Source organism: Podarcis muralis, chromosome 5, assembly GCF_964188315.1.
Source record: "Podarcis muralis chromosome 5, rPodMur119.hap1.1, whole genome shotgun sequence".
NCBI classification, from domain to species: Eukaryota; Metazoa; Chordata; class Lepidosauria; order Squamata; family Lacertidae; genus Podarcis; species Podarcis muralis.
The window spans coordinates 22,343,249-22,359,650 of NC_135659.1; the positions used below are offsets into that span (position 1 = coordinate 22,343,249).

The window sequence follows — 16,402 nt, forward strand, 5'->3', positions numbered from 1 at the left end:
GATGAAGGGTGGTATATAAATCTAATAAATAAAAATAATAAATAAACAAATAAATATTTAGATTAGGTTTAGTCTTCGCGTAGTGGATTTTATTAAAGTGTTATCACATACTTTATTGCATCTGCCAGGGCTAGATTGTTGAGAGAGGGTCTAGTCCTTTCATTTTCACACAGAACATCTACAGTGGAAATGGTTGGCTACTCCAGTCCATAGCCTCAGAGATGCAATGGAATCCTAAGCAAGTTTACTCAGATGCAAGTCCCATTCTGAAAGCATGGAATAAGTACCACTGAACTCAAGAGGACTTTGTTCTGAGAAATGTACATAGGACTGCACTGTACATTTATTATTAGTTTGATTTGTTAACCTGTTCTTCACGCTGAGATCCCAGGATGGATCACAACTATGTAAATAGAACATTTAAAACAGTTTTAAACAAATTAGAAAGGTAAGTATACAGAGGTCAAAGGCCAGGATAAAGAGGCGCATCTTCAGCATTCAGTGAAAACTGTGTAAGTTAAGTTGCCAAATGCAAGACTATGGGGAGGGAGTGTAATAACTTAGGGGCTGCCACAAAGGATGTCTTGTCCCAGACCACCACCACCCTGCCAAGCTTTTAAGGGCAAGGGAAATGCCAAGATGGCCGCCTCTACTTATCTTAATACCCAGAGGGTCTATAGAGAAGGGGATGGTATTTCAGATATTGGGGGCCTAAGTCATTTAGGGCTCCAAACACTAACATGAACTGGGCCTGAAAACGAACTGGCAACCCATTCAGCTGTTTTAAAGCAGAGGTTATACGAAGTCTAAATGGAACCCCAGCCAGTAATCTGGCACTGCATTTTGGACTGGTTGAAGTTTCTTGAGCTTTTGTTCAAGGCCAGCCCCACACAGAGTGCATTGCAGTAATACAGTCAGTAAGTTACCAGAGCATAGAGTATAGAGGCCAAGTCATTTCTGTACGAAAGGGGCCATAGCTGGCAAACTAGCCAGAGCTAGTGCACCCAGTACTCCAGTGACATAGTTGAATCCAGGAGCACCTGCAAGCTATGGACTGCATCTTCCAGTGGAATACTAGTGTCCAGGACTGGTCATCTCGCCAGTCCGCAGACTCGAGAACTCGGAACACATATCACATGTCTTTTTCAGGATTTCTGCTTCAATTTGTTGGCTCACATCTAGCCCATCATTGCCTACTAAGCACTAGTCATAACACCTCAACAGCCTCTCCTAATTCATAAGGAACAGAGAGATAGAGCTGGGTATCATCTACATATTGATGACACATCACTGCAAATATCCTGATGACAGCTCTCAGCAGCTTCATATAGATGTTAAATAACATAGGGAGAATCTACACTCCTAGCTTGCTCTCCTTTCTCCCCAGTAAATTCTGTATTATTTCTCTCTTCTTTTTAAAACATAACAGCTCAGAGGGGTGATATTTATTTTAACACAGTATAAATTTAAAATTAATTATTTAATAGTCAAGTAAAAAAATCAACAGCAGTTTAATGAGTCAAATAGTACACCTTCCAGGTGCACTTACTCAGCTGGCATAATACTGCACGAGGAAGTTGCTAATTGGGATAATAAATTGTAACCTAAGGGTAGATACTATCTGCAAAATGTACCTGTCTAGCTGGCATAGATGACAGTCTGCCTGGGACCCTGGAATACAGACCTTTTGTGCCTTGTGTTGGATTTTGACCTGTGGGAAATGAGTATTTTTTTTCCCCACAAGAAAAATGGACAGATCACAAATAGAATGAATATACTTTTTGCATAGCAAAAATATTAATGGACAGAACCCCTCTTTCCCCAGTGAGCGCTCTCTCTCTCTCTCTCTCTCTCTCTCTCTCTCTCTCTCTCTTGCATGTTCTCAAGAGGTTCTTTGGATCCTAGCCAAAATAAGTTTAATTTAATTGTTCCAAAATTAATGTACAATAGGTATGTATGTTCCTATAACGTACTGAGTAATGGCATGGGTAGACAAACTAAGGCCCGTCTGCTGGATGCAGCCCAATCGCCTTCTCAATCCGGCCCATGGACGGTCCAGGAATCTGTGTGTTTTTACATGAGTAGAATGTGTGCTTTTATTTAAAATGCATCTCTGGGTTATTTGTGGGGCATAGGAATTCGTTCATGTTTTCCCCCAAAATATAATCTGGCCCCCCACAAGGTCTGAGGGACAGTGGACCGGCCCCATGCTGAAGAAATTTGCTGACCCCTGGAGTAATGGTCATTGGAATAGATATATTTTTCATCTTACTTTTTTGTATATCCGAGTGCTTCATATTTAATGGTCACAATTTAGCCCTATTCAGGTGTTCTAAATTCCTCACATGATAAGGAAAAGTGAGGACAAGTATGCAACTCTGTCCACCCCCCACCCCCGCTCTGGCATTTCCCCTCCTACTTGCAGCAAGAAATCTTCAAAAATAGATGCATCATTATATTTTCCTATGCAAAAAATACAATAAAAAGGGAACATTGAAAACTCCCTAGCTTATATTGCAGCAGCTGCTCAGATGCTGTATGCAAAGTATTGGGAATGACCAAAAATACTGCAGATGGATGAATGGATTCATAAAATGTGAAAGTATACTGTAATAGCTAAATTTACGAACTCTGTGAGACGGAGAGGAATGACGCCAAACATTATATTTATTTATAATTAAGTGTAAACCATAGATACAATTTTGGACTCAAATTCTTTATTTCCAACAATGCAATATTGCAATAATGAGAGAAAATGCAATGGTGATTAGTTATGACCTTTGTGAAGTTAGAAATCTGAATATTTTTCAGTGCCCTGACATACATGTATTTTGGGGTATAGCATCTCTTTTGCATTTCAGAAGTGTTTTACAGTTTGTTTTGGAAGAATTTCAGGTAGTTTTTCAGTACCATATAACAATAATAGAAAAACTACATTAAAAAATGTGTCTCATGTGTTGCTCTCCTTTAGCTGTAAATTAGCCAGAGGAAACACCCTTTCTCTTATTCATACCCCACTGCCTGAATGTATTAACGTCTTCTGGGCATTGCCTGTGCCATACGTTATCTGTATTATACCTGGCTCTAGAGCAGCTATAGTAAGTCAGTCTACTAATAGTATCAAAGCTTTCTGTTAACAAATCTCAGCAAGTTTGGGCATTAGATCGTTCTGAACTATCCCCTCACAAAAGTGAGGCTTTTTTGAAGCCAGAATAAGCTGATCCGAGAAAATCAGGTTAAGGCAAGTATCAAATGGTTTGTCAGCTAAATACACTGCAAGGGTGGAGGATTACATTCATAATATGTTGTGTATTATGGGTTAAGCTACCCATCTCTAAGAGGGAAATAGAGATTATTTGAATCAGTCATCTTTATTTGCAGTGATGAAAATTATATGCTTCAGCTGGAGTAAAACTTCGAAACAAGATCTTACGTGTTTTAGAAATCCATTCTTATCTTACTCAGTTTTGTACCAGTATACAGTATAAAACATAAAGTGTTTTAGAAGATGAGTTGATAGTCGGATAGTGGTGTGTTGGAAATGGTTTGTCCATTTGATTATTTGATCTTGTGAAACACAGTAGCTCAGCAGCAAGCATCAGCACCAGTTCAGAAGGATGGCAACAGTCGGGAGACTCGGGTGAAAGCTGGGAGTGCAGTGACAGTATCTGCATTCTGAGGCAGCTGCCTCACTTTGCCTAATGATAGGGACAGACCTAAAAGATTAATTTTGAGAGACAAAATTAGGCAGCTGTGTATCTTGACATGGAAATGACTTGATGTTGAAATTTAGTAAGGCTAAGGCTGAAACATTCAATTTAGCAGCAGTTTTCACTTTGGTAGTTATTTAAGATCCCATAAATACTTCAAGGATTACATGAGGAAGGTTAATAACACTGCCTGTTACAGATAAAAGGTGTGTGGTAGTTGTGATTATTGTGTAGCTGTCAACACATTTTCTAGTACAGTATGTGTTTGAGGTTTGTCCAAGGGAAATGAAATGAATGAGTGCTTTCTGTTCTCAAATAATTGGTGATTCATTCCTGATGGAATGCATTTCTATTTTTGACAATGTGCAGCATACTATTTCAAAATAATGACAGTGAATTATGGCATTTCTACATCTCTTATTTGCATTGCAAGCTGGAAAAATGTTACGAAAGGACACATTCAAGGTTTCATTCATCTCACCCAATGAACTTATTAAATTTATGTGTTTGCTCCTATTGATATATATATATATTAAGGTTCCCGTTTTTAAAATATTATAAAAGAGCCCTGTTCAATAAGAGCAAAGGCCTATCCAGTCCAGTAGCCCATTTACCAAAGAAAACAACTTTGTGGGAAACCCACAAGCAAGCACAATAGTTCTCAGGCAACCCATATTTACAGGCATGCTATCTCTGATCCTGGATATACTATCTATCATGGCTAGTAGTGTTTGATAGCCTTATCCTCCATGAATTTGTATAGTTTAACTATGTTCTGTGTGAAGAAGTATTTCCTTTTGTCTCTTTTTAATCCTCCAACATTTAGTACCCTGGTTGACCCCAGGTTTTAGTATTATGCCTCTCGTACCTGGAAAGCCATCCAAAATTCACCTCTACCTTTAATTTCTGCTGTTTGCCCAACCAGGACCTCATGCTTTTTGCTTAAATTATGGGAGACATGTAACAGCTAGGTTTTATTTATATATATATATAAAGAGGAGTGGTGATTGCTTCTTTATTTCAGAATCCTAGCTGCTTAATTTGGTATTTCAGCACTGAGCAGAGACTTATTCAATCTCTTACCTTGGAAGTGAGTCTGGAGGCTGACCTTACGGCTGCAACATCCAGCCTAGTATTTGTATTTTATTGTTTTATATTTGTCCTCATAACCCACCCCCATTTCATAGTGTAACATCTTGCCTGATGATGAGTATAGTGGTACCTTGGTTTGCAAGTGTTTTGGATTGCAACCACGTCAAACCTGGAAGTGTGTGTCCTTTTTTTTGGATTACAACCCCCCTTTTTTATTACAACCCCCCCTTTTTTTGGAGGCCCCATTGGCAAAAGGGCACCTTGGGTTACAACCTGTTTTGGTTTACAACCAGACCTCTGGAACGGATTATGGTTGTAAACCAAGGTACCACTGTATTGGATAATTAAAACTCTTGTCACGATTTTGTGACATTTTGGTTTTTTTTGGAGCTGCTTTTTTATGGACAAACACCCCCTTGCTTTTTAATATAGTTTTTAATATTTCCAACAGAGCAGCAATTGCTGTGCCTCATGATCTGTCATCATCTGCAGTAGTGATTCCTAGTTTTCTCATGAAGCAAACCGTTCAAACCCCGCCCCCAATGTGTTATATAGAGATCAATAAAATATTACATGGCTCCGAGCAAAATCGTTTCTATCCAATACACAAACAGTAAAGGTAGCGGTGTTGGCCCATAAGAAAAAATCCATACTACAGCAATACCTTTTATTAGGCTGAACAAAAGGTCACAAAATAATGTGCAAGCCTTTGGGTTATCAGGAACTCTTCATTAGGCTAGCTAGGTGATAAACAGAGCAATGGAGAGAGGGGAAACAATACTTGTTTGTTTCATGGAAGAATGGAGAGAAATCAGCTTGACAGTTGGATTGTATATTTTCAAAGAAGAGGCAACAACCATCATACATTCCTTCTCCATAGCAGTGCTAGGTTCAATCTGAATCCTGCAAAGCTCCTTACACAGCTTCCTTGGAAGGTCCCTTCCTTCCTCCTACTTTCTGTCTTAAGACTATGACAAGATGCAGACTCCATGATCTCACCATTAGCCAACTTCCTCACCCGCATGTTGCTTTCTTTACTGGGATTTACAGGAAAGTGATATGTGTATCACATACTATGCTAGTTGATGTTACAGTGTGCCCAGATTCTGTGCAGGAATACTTTTAAATAAGTCCCACTTAATTCAATGGGGCTTAGTCCAAAGTATGTTGTTGTTGTTAGTTTATATACTGTTTGATTGAGGGAGGGGGAACCTCAAGAGTTATTTATGTCATAAAATTTCTATACTGCTTGATTGTGGGAAAAACCTCAAAGCAGTTTAAAAGAAAGCCTATAGATTTTACGTAGAAGTTTAACTGTGTTGAGGGCAGATTTACTCCCATGTAAGTACATAGAATTGCAGGCCTATAGCAACATCCTATTGTGTACAATGGTACCTCGGAACTCAAATGTAATTCATTCTGGAAGACCGTTCGACTTCCAAAACATTTGAGTTCCGAGGCACGGCATCTATTTAAGCAGACATATATAAGATTGCACTATTAGCCTTATTTCATAGATGTTCCAATTAAGGTTGCCAATCTCCCCCCCCCCCCCGAAGGCCTTGTGTGCCTTTAACAGCTAGTACAGTATAGGGGCAAGTTTTGTGTGTTTAATATTCTATCTTGGTAGTGGACATGTTTTGGGACTACAACTCCCATCATCCCTAGCTAACAGGACCAGTGGTCAGGGATGATGGGAATTGTAGTCCCAAAAATATCTGGAGGGCCGAGTTTGCCTATACCTGCTATACATATTAATTTAGAACAGAATTTTTAAAGACTTTCTCTTTAGTGAGTGCTATTATTATTATTCTTTACTGCCCTTCACAGGGCAGTTTACAGGATTGCAGATTTCGACTTTGCCAATTTTTGTTTCAGTTCATTTTTTAAAAATAATGCTTCGGGCCACGGCACCAGGAGAGAAGAGTTCATGGAGCCCACTCCCCGCACACTAGACTATTTCTTTTTCATCCCCCTTCCCTCTTTCTATCATATACACTCAGCTCCAGCTCCATTTTTCAGCCCTAGGTAGGGCATGGTAAGAATGACCTTTGTTAACTGAACATGGCAAGAATGTTCTCTTAAAAGTGTACCCTAGGACCCTTGTGGTATCACAAAGGATTCTGGAATTGACTTTCTGTTAAAGCAGGGAAGCCAGCCAAGTTGGAAGCAGTGTAAGTCATTAAACACACAGGGTGGTACAGTATTCAGCTAAGTTTTAATCATAGTAGACCTACTAAAACTAATGGACCTAACTTAGTCATGCTCATTAATTTCAGTGAGTAAAACTTAGTTGAATGCCGCGCATACATTGCATCCAGCAGGGCAGGAACCCCTGCAGTAGTAACTACATTAAGCAGCTGCCTAACCTGGCTGTGTGATCGGGCTGAAACTATGTTTACCTGGCACAAACTGCTGGGAATTAATCAGAAAATGTTTAATTTTATAAACGTATGGCCTAATACATTTTTTAGCATTCATAGCTAGAAACCGATTTTAAAAGCGGAAGTGATTTATGAGTGTGGCAGGCTGAAGTAAAGGATTTACATTATTCTCCTTTTGATGTGGATTCCTATAAAAAAGCCTTTCTGGCTGTAACAGCAAAGAGGTGGTAGGGAGGTAAATCTTCAAAGCATAACAAACCACTGCACTCTGAATTACTTTATTGGAAAGAGAGGAACATAGATAAAGGCACATGATGCCCAATAATTTGTGGTCTCTCGCTCATCCTATATAAAAACACTGAGGGTTGGATATGTTCTTATCCTCATTTACATCACACTGTTCATATCCAGCACCCCAGTTCTTGTTATGAACAGGTCTGTCAGAATGGGGCACTGCTGTTTTACAGGCACCCAGCCTATTTGCAGTTATAGTGGCAATCTTAAATACCCTTGGGGAACAAATACAAGATCACTTAAAGTGGATTAGTTACTCCTTGGCGATTTTTAGCTGTGCTGTTACAGTGCAGAGTGCTCAAGGGCTGCTTAAAAGAGGATTTCCCTCACTCTTTTAGATCCATGCTTAATATAGATGAAGCGGGGATTCTAATGCATGTTAGTAATAATGAATACAAATCATGGCAGTGGGCAGTTATTCCAAGTTCAAACAGGCCACAAAATTCACCGGAAAGCCAAGACTAATGGCAGATTTCATTTTAATGACATATACCGGTAGTCTGGAATGGGAAAGACTTTGGGTAGATATACACATGGCCTGCAGAAGTCCTATTTCAAAATTGACGCTGGCCCATACACTTGCAGCACCTGTCACATGAACCATGGCACCTATAGCCAACATATTTATGTAAAGCTGTAAGTTTTTAGGTGTTCCAGTAATAATAAAATAATAATAATAATAATAATAATAATAATAATAATAATAATAATAATACAATAGTACAATAAACATAACCAAAATATATTGAAGAGAAGAAGGTACTAGGTGTGGTCACCAGATATGTTTTTAAAATTACTTAATGTAATCCTACCTTTCAACGATTCCTTTTCTTAGGGATGTTGCAAAGACTAAAAACTAAGTGCAATAAAATCTGCTGTATATTTTGGAAACTTGTTTGTTTGCATTTGGATACTTCTTAAGATTGCATAACCAAATTCTACATGATGTTTTTTGAAATCAAAAGCAGTTTTAAAATAAATAAACCTGAGTCAAGATGACAAGCTGAACTTTTCAGTTTCCTTACATATGCCCCATTCAGTCCCTGATTAATGAGCAGAGTCAGGACCAAACTTTTATGTTGCTTCCATCATGACAGGCACACCTTGTAATGGGTCACCCAATCTGACTCCCCAGTCTGCCTGTACGGCAAGAGGGCCCTCAGTTTGTTTAGGCTTAGAATGATTAATCTAGGTTAAAAATGTTTCTGGTTCTCAGACAGAAAATCTTGGGACTTATTGCTGCTTTGAGAAACCATAGCCAAGGCTCCAGGTCAGTGACTTCAAATTACATCAGTCTCATCCTTGGTACATGGAGCATTAAGTGTTTAAACTTATAATCTATAAAACTTAAAAAAAACTAAACTAGTAACCTTCACAGGGAGGATGACTTTGTCCTCTATCTGCACATCATGGCCTTTGATATTCAATACACTTTTATAAATTTTGCATTTGTGCTACATGGTATACTCTTGTATAAACTGGCGTTTCTCAAACAAAAATGGATTAAAACCTAGCATGGTGATTCAGACCCACTCCCCCCATCATACCTTAGGTAAAGGTAAAGGGACCCCTGACCATTAGGTCCAGGCATGGCCGACTCTGGGGTTGCGGCGCTCATCTTCCGGGTCATGTGGCCAGCGTGACTAAGCCACTTCTGGCGAACCAGAGCAGTGCACAGAAACGCCATTTACCTTCCCGCCGGAGCGATACCTATTTATCTACTTGCATTTTTTGGTGTGCTTTTGAACTGCTAGGTGGGCAGGAGCAGGCACCGAGCAACGGGAGCTCACCCCGCCGACCTTCTGATCAGCAGGTCCTAGGCTCTGTGGTTTAACCCACAGCGCCACTCGCACCACTCCCCATCATACCTTGCTTTGTCCCAAATATGCCCCAAGTGTTGGCAGTGCTTTCATCAATTCCTTTATTCAGTGGTTGAATCCTTGGATACCTATATAGCAACTTGCAACGGAAAATGCCTACGTACTTTTGTCAAGGTTCATGAAGTTGCTATTGCTTCTACGCTACACCTTGACATCCCAACACAGTGGGAAACAAAGTAATTGTAGGTTACCCCATACCACCTCAGTGATATCCCCAATACTGTACTGGCAACTTTTCAGGTCAGGCCCAACTGGGATGCACCAGGTCCTGCTACATTTATCAAGAACATGCCACAGTTGGTGCTGCCTCCACCCTCTAGTAACCAGACTGAGGGCTTGGCTACACTTTCTTACCTTTCACCCCACTCTTTCCAGGCAGAGGTCTGTGTTTCAACACTCCATGGCTGAATGTGGTGGTGTTTTTTTGCTCCGGGCTTTCCTCCCAAAACATACTCTTTGAAGCTGAATCAGAGCAAGCATCAATTAAGATTTCCCACAGATTGATACTTGCTCTGACTGAGCTTTAAAAGAGCTGGTTTTCATGGGGAAAGTTATGGAGCAAAAAAGGGTGCCCGGACATGGAGCATAAAATCGCAGACCATGCCCAAAAGAGAGGAGGAAATGTGTTTTGACTCCACCTTCCCAAGCTGTCTCCAACCTCCTCTGGGGCTCCCAGTCTTTCTTCGTTTTCTAACCAAATATTTGTCCCCCTCCTCCTGTGCCTGCTGCAGTAAGCCTCAATTCTTGACTCTCCTGTTTCCCTAGACCTGTCCTTACTATGATGGCCACTTCACACAAAATATTTGTCTTAACACTGTGTAGGAGGGGAAAGTCATGCCTGAAGCAACCTTCATATTTACAATAATGGAAATACTTTGGTGTAAGTTTGGCCAAAATTTGATTGCTAATTTTCTCAAAACTGAGGTAACATGATTCTTGTTGTTCTGAAGAAGTGTGCATGCACATGAAAGCTTATACCCAGAACAAACTTAGTTGGCCTCTAAAATGCTACTGGACAATTTTTTATTTATTTTGACTGCTTCAGACCAACACAGCTACCTACCTGAATCTTATGTTCTGGTCACTTACACCTTTTCTTCCTGCTTGTAAAAGCCTACTATTAGCAGATAAGCCTGACTGGTAGAAGTGGTACAGTTCCATCTTCAACATTATTTCCTGCCTACTCTTGCAAAAGCCATGTTTTCAGTTGTATCACTCTCAAGTTAAACTATCATTCTCACTGCTTAGTTGAATTATGGTCACAGAATGCTGTTCCTCAGCTGCTGATCTTACAAAATTAATAAAGCTGGCTCTTTTGCCTTCCTCTTTTTACAGTTACGTTTTGTAGGGATGAAATATTTCATGCAAAGGTGAATGTCTTTGACCTTTGCTTATCACAGATAATGTGAACAAATCCATGCTGCTGTTACTCTGCAAGGGTTTGCTTCTGGAAGCGTGTATTTACTTCCATGTTTTTCTAAGAATTGCTATGTTTCCTTTAAAAAGGCAGCATTTTGCACATATTTTACTTGTAGATAGCTTTGAATTTCAGCTAGGATGACCAGATGCAGTGGCACACCACCTAACACTTCACAGATAAGAACATTCTTCTTAAGGTTATACCTCCATTCTCAGATCAAAGAATGTCGTCTCCTGTCCCTGCCTGTCTTACCCCATTGAACACTGCCAAAGTACTGAGTTTTCCTGAGCTCTGTTTTGTTTACTCTGCAACAGTAGTGGCTGCTGAAGCAAAACGTCTTAATAAATGGACCATGGCAGTTTCCCTTTCATAAGATCTAATCACACAGTGGTTCTTGCTGTACATACTACAATATGCTACATACTAAGAGTGAATTCATTCACTAATCATGAATCCTTATGTAGGCAAAATAGCGCCTCACACAAACAAGGAAGGGGTATCAGCAGGCTTGATAGGTGGGGAATCAAAGGGTTGGGGGGGAACCAAAGACAGCACAACAAAGACTGAGGTGTGTGTATGGAAGAACCAACAGAAAAATGGAGGGATTGGATGAAGTATACTCAAAGAAGGCATAGCTAGATGGTTGGAACTCTTTATAGGAGCACTCCAGCCTGCAATATTTCGTTGCAGTAAGACATTCAGCCCCATGCGCTATTGAGGCAAGTAGTTATGGGAAAATAATTCTGTCTTCTGTAGAATTCTGAAATCCACAGCAGTCCTCTCCGGGTGTCACAATCCAGTTTAAATCCTGTTGAAATCAGTTGTGATTGTGACTAATTTAAGACTTGTTAATTTCAATGGGACTTAAGTGCAGCTTTTTTAAAGTCCTACAGTCCGTTTGAAATTCCACATTGGCAAAAAGAAGGGAACTCATAAAATTTGTAACAAAGATATAAAATAATATCAATTGAAGAAGTCTATACAAATCCTCTGAACAAGAGTATTTGTTTCTAATAGACATGCCTAGGATTGCTGTGCAAGTCCTGAAGTTCAATTTAGAGTTTTCTTCCATGTACATATAGCATTATAACCTTTTGTACTTTGCTTCTTGCAGGCTTTGCTAGAGAAGTAAATTATGAATCTTTATACTGCATTGTACTAACAGAGTTTCTGGGGCCTTTTATTTTGGGAACACAAAAACCAAGACCAAAAGGTGACTTTTTATTTCAGTTTCCTTGATTCCCCTTCCTTTGCTGTTCTAAATTAAGGGTGGACAACACCCTCAGCCCCAACAGCAGGAGGGAAGCAGTAGCCAGACAAACTGCAAACCAGGTAAAACTTTTGCTACTAGTTTCCTGTTTTGCCTTGCTACTGCTCCCTCCTGAAGAGAGAGGAGATGCAGGATCATGCCTGGAAGAGGAGGGTGGACCCACCCACTTCCGATTTGCAACAGCTGGCCTGATAACAGACTAACAGACTTCCAGGTGGAGAATTTCCAAGGGGAAAAATAGTTCTTTATCTGCTAATTAGTGGGAGGGAGTATTGTTTGTTTATTATTAAAGTATAGTTAATGTTGTTTGTTATTATTTATAAGGCAGTTGGTTTCCCCCCACCACCATAAATGTTATGTTAGACCAGAGCTTTCCTTACTGTTACAACACGTGTGTCAGCTGCAGTATGTAGGTGTGTCAGGCAAATGCTCCCCATGCTGCTCCCAAGGCTGGTAAAAAAAAGGTAAAGGACCCCTGGACAGTTAAGTCCAGTTAAAGGTGACTATGGGGTTGCGGCACTCATCTCCCTTTCAGTCCAAGGGAGCCGGCATTTGTCCACAGACAGCTTTCCGGGTCATGTGGCCAACTTCTGGTGCAACAGAACATTAAAGGAAGCCAGAGCACACAGAAATGCCATTTACCTTCCTGCCACAGCGGTACCTATTTATCTACTTTTACTGGTGTGCTTTCGAACTGCTACTTTGGCAGAAGTTGGGAGAGAATAACGGGAGCTCACCCCGTCATGCGGATTTGAATTGCTGACCTTCCGATTGGCAGTCCCAAGAGGCTCAGTGGTTTAGACCACACGAAGGGGTTAGTTCAGGCTTCCTCAAACTCGTCCCTCCTGATGTTTTGACACTACAGTTCCCATCATCCCTGACCACTGGTCCAGCTAGCTAGGGATCATGGGAGTTGTAAGCCAAAAACATCTGGAGGGCTGATATTGTGGAAGCCTGGGTTAGTTTAACCTCCGGTTTGCTAGTAAAAATGAATTACTGTGTCACAAAATGATGCATGTCTAAAAAGTGTGTCACCGATATGAAAAGTTTGGAAAGCTCTTTTAGACAATATATTGATGTATGATTCCCCCCTTTCCCTTATGGCAGTGTGTATTTCTCTCTCTCTCACTGTGTGTGTGTGTTTATGTATACATGCACACAAACAGTGCTGTAAGTTACTTCGGGTGACAGGCAACTAATAAGTTTAATAAATAAAATAAACAAACACTGTTCAGCACTGCTACTATTGCTTTCTCCTCCCACAGGATTTGAGTTACAGAACTAAGATCAATGATTTTGGCTAACATTGAAGGCATGATGCTCTGTGATTCTATTTCGTTCTTATCTCCCTTTTCTGTCATTATGATGGTTACAGTGGCCAACTCTCCTGACTCTCCTGACGCGATGTGCAACGTTTTTTGCTCAGAGGCCCAATCGCAATCTCTCCACATGACAGTAATTGGTTACCTTCTACTGAACAGAGGATTTCAAACCATATACCTTCTGGGAACATTTATCCCTACTTAACATTGTCTACCAGATCACCCCTACACACATTGCAGATATTAATGAGGCATGTCCATATACTCAATTCACATGAAATAGTGACTAGGCATCTTGGGTTTCACTACTGTCACTCATGAATGTGCACTGCTGAACACATCCAACATTCCCTTATGGTAATGTATTACAGGGGAAGACAAGTGGTCTGGCAAAAGTGATCCAGGGAAGGTTTTGTTTCATTACTGATTTTCTTCTTATTAAATGCATGGTGATGTTTCCACATTAACACCAGAGCTTCATGAAGCAGAATTGGAAAATTACATCTCTAGAAAATAAGATGGTTCACAGACTAAGAGCCATACTTAACAAGGTGGGGGAGGAGATTTGGGGGCTATGTGACATTTCATCCCAAACTGATAATGTAGGGAATTGAGGATGTGTTTTATCCGCTGTAGAATTCAAGGTCAGAATGTTGACCTAGTATGCAGCAGCTCTGAAAAAGACCAATTCCATCTTGGAGATCATTAGGAAAGGGATTGAAAATACAGTTGCCATAATTATAATGCTGTTATACAAATCGATGGCATGGCCACAACTTGGGATACCATGTTCCATTATGATTGCCTTACCTAAAAAAAGAAAACATTAAGACCTGGAAAAGGTTCAGAAAAGGGCAACCAAAATGAACAAGGGGGTTCTTAATATGGGGGGGTGAGGGTGGGGGTGGAAGGGGTGTCTGTGTGATAGGTGTGAAATATTATACACTGTGTGGATAAGATAGCTAGGAAGAGGTTTTTCTCCCTGGTAATACTAGAACTCAGGGCCATGAAGTTGAATGTTGGAAGATTCAGGAGCGACAAAAGAATGTGTTTCTTCACATAGCACAAAGCTAAACTATAGAATTTGATCCCACAAGATGTACTGATGGCTGCCAACTTGTATGGCTTTAAATTCATAGACGATAAATTCATGGACTATATGACTATCAATGGCTACTAGCTATGTTCTACCTTTACTGTCAGAGGCAGTATGCCTGGAATACTAGTTATGAGCTTGGTTATACACATGTGGATGTAATGTGCAGTTGGTCCCTCACTGTTGCATGCCTAGAATTAAGTAATTGTAGCAGTTTCCTGCTCTGGCCCGAGAGGGCAAGGCTATATAACATATAGTACTCCCTGGCTCTCTTCCCAGATAGCCGAGTTAGTTATAAACATGCCTAGTTCCAAATTTAAGACATGTTTTAATTGCCCCATCTATCAGGGTAATTTACATTGACTCTGAAGAGATTGCACTAGTGATAGTGGCCACCCATGTTTTTCTCAGATAATTAAAAAAAACAGATTTTACTTTAACACGTAGAATCATAGAGTTGGAAGGGACCCCCAAGAGTAATCTAGTCCAACACCCTGCAATGCAGGAATCTCAACATGCTGTATTGAAACCACACCGGGCTGGCATAGCTTTGCAAATGTGCAAGCAGTTTTATTTCTGCACAAATGCTTATATAAGGTTCATAACTCACTGACACATGTGCTTTCCAAGAATCCTATCGCTGCCCAAGTGAAAATCAAAGCTTCAGTTCCCACATGCAAACTGCATGACCTGTGTTGGAAGAAAGGCAAGGATTTGAGAAGCTTTAAAAAAAAAACAACAACAACGGATAATTAACCAATTGCAATTGCTCTGTGGCCCAGACACTAAGATGTAGGCACATATGCGTGTTTTTGAAAAAATCTGTATTTATTTTTCACGAATTGGACAACATTTCCCACAGTGCGGTCAAATGCAACTTAAAAAAAAAAAAAAAAAGCGCGCTCCAGAATGGGCCTGCTAGTCATTGATGCCCTGAAGGCAGGACTCTGCGGTAGAAATCCGGGGGGGGGGGCTCCTCCTCAACAAAATGAGGAGTCCCCCCCCCAATAACAGGGCTAACGTCTCTTGAACTAGGTGAGCTAATAATAGACATGATGATTACTCAAAAGGCGGCGACGGGGGAAGACTATTAAGTCCATAATTACCATGGGGCATCGCCGGTGCCAATGCATGCCCGGGAGCTGCCTCGTTTCCTCTCAGCCTGTTCCTGTGCAGAGAAGGGCCGGGCTCCGCCGCGCGCCCACCCCGCCTGCCCCAGGCCTTCAGCTGCCCGAAGCCCTCCCCATTTGCCACCCCACCCCGTGCGCCCTAGTGGTGGGCCAGCCTCCGCCCTGGTCACTGAGGCGCCTTGGAACCAGATGATGGTGAGCTGGAGCGCGCGCGTCAAGAATGCCCCATTGTACCGGCCACGTGACCCTCCGTTTCCCCAAGCCGGGCGTCGGTGCGGGACGTAGGGGGGGGGAGGCAACACCCCTCTGCGCCTCCCCTTGGTCTATCCCCCACCCCACCCCGTCTCCTCTCCCGGCAGCTCCGCCCAAGCCGGGGAAGCGCGCACGATGAGGAGGGGGCAGCGGCTAGCCGGGAGAGCGCGCATGCGTCTTTGCGCGCGGCTGCTTTCCTCAGTCTTGAGCGCGGCAGGAGGAGGAGGAGGAAGGGGAGCTGTGGCGAAGCTTGGGAAGGGGGCGACATAGGGGCGACGCCGGAGAAAGCGAGGCGGCCCTCAGAGCGCCGGGAGGAGCACTGACAAGCGCCGCGGCCGGCTCGGCCGCCCGGTCCCTCCCTCGCCTTCCCGCTTGGAGAGCCGTATCTGGAGCGCCCGGACATCTCCCTGCCTTGGGCGCCGCTTCCTCCCGAGCCGCTGCAGGAAAATCCCGGCCGCCTCCCTCCAGAGTCTGGCCCCTTTTCCCCGCCCCCTCTGCATTTCGGAGGGGAGAGCCGAGCCGAGCAGGAGCCTCCTCTTCAGGCTTGTGGGG

The 16,402-nt window shown here is 41.9% G+C and overlaps 1 long non-coding RNA gene across 1 annotated transcript; it reads right to left on the reverse strand.

The window, feature by feature from the left end:
* Positions 1-2,695: 2,695 nt before the first annotated feature.
* LOC144327761 (uncharacterized) lies at positions 2,696-15,889 on the reverse strand. The gene is made up of 3 exons (XR_013392855.1): positions 15,575-15,889; positions 15,079-15,158; positions 2,696-3,716 (listed from the first exon to the last, which is right to left on the reverse strand). It is a non-coding gene; the product is annotated as an uncharacterized LOC144327761 (long non-coding RNA).
* Between the last annotated feature and the right edge of the window lie 513 nt (positions 15,890-16,402).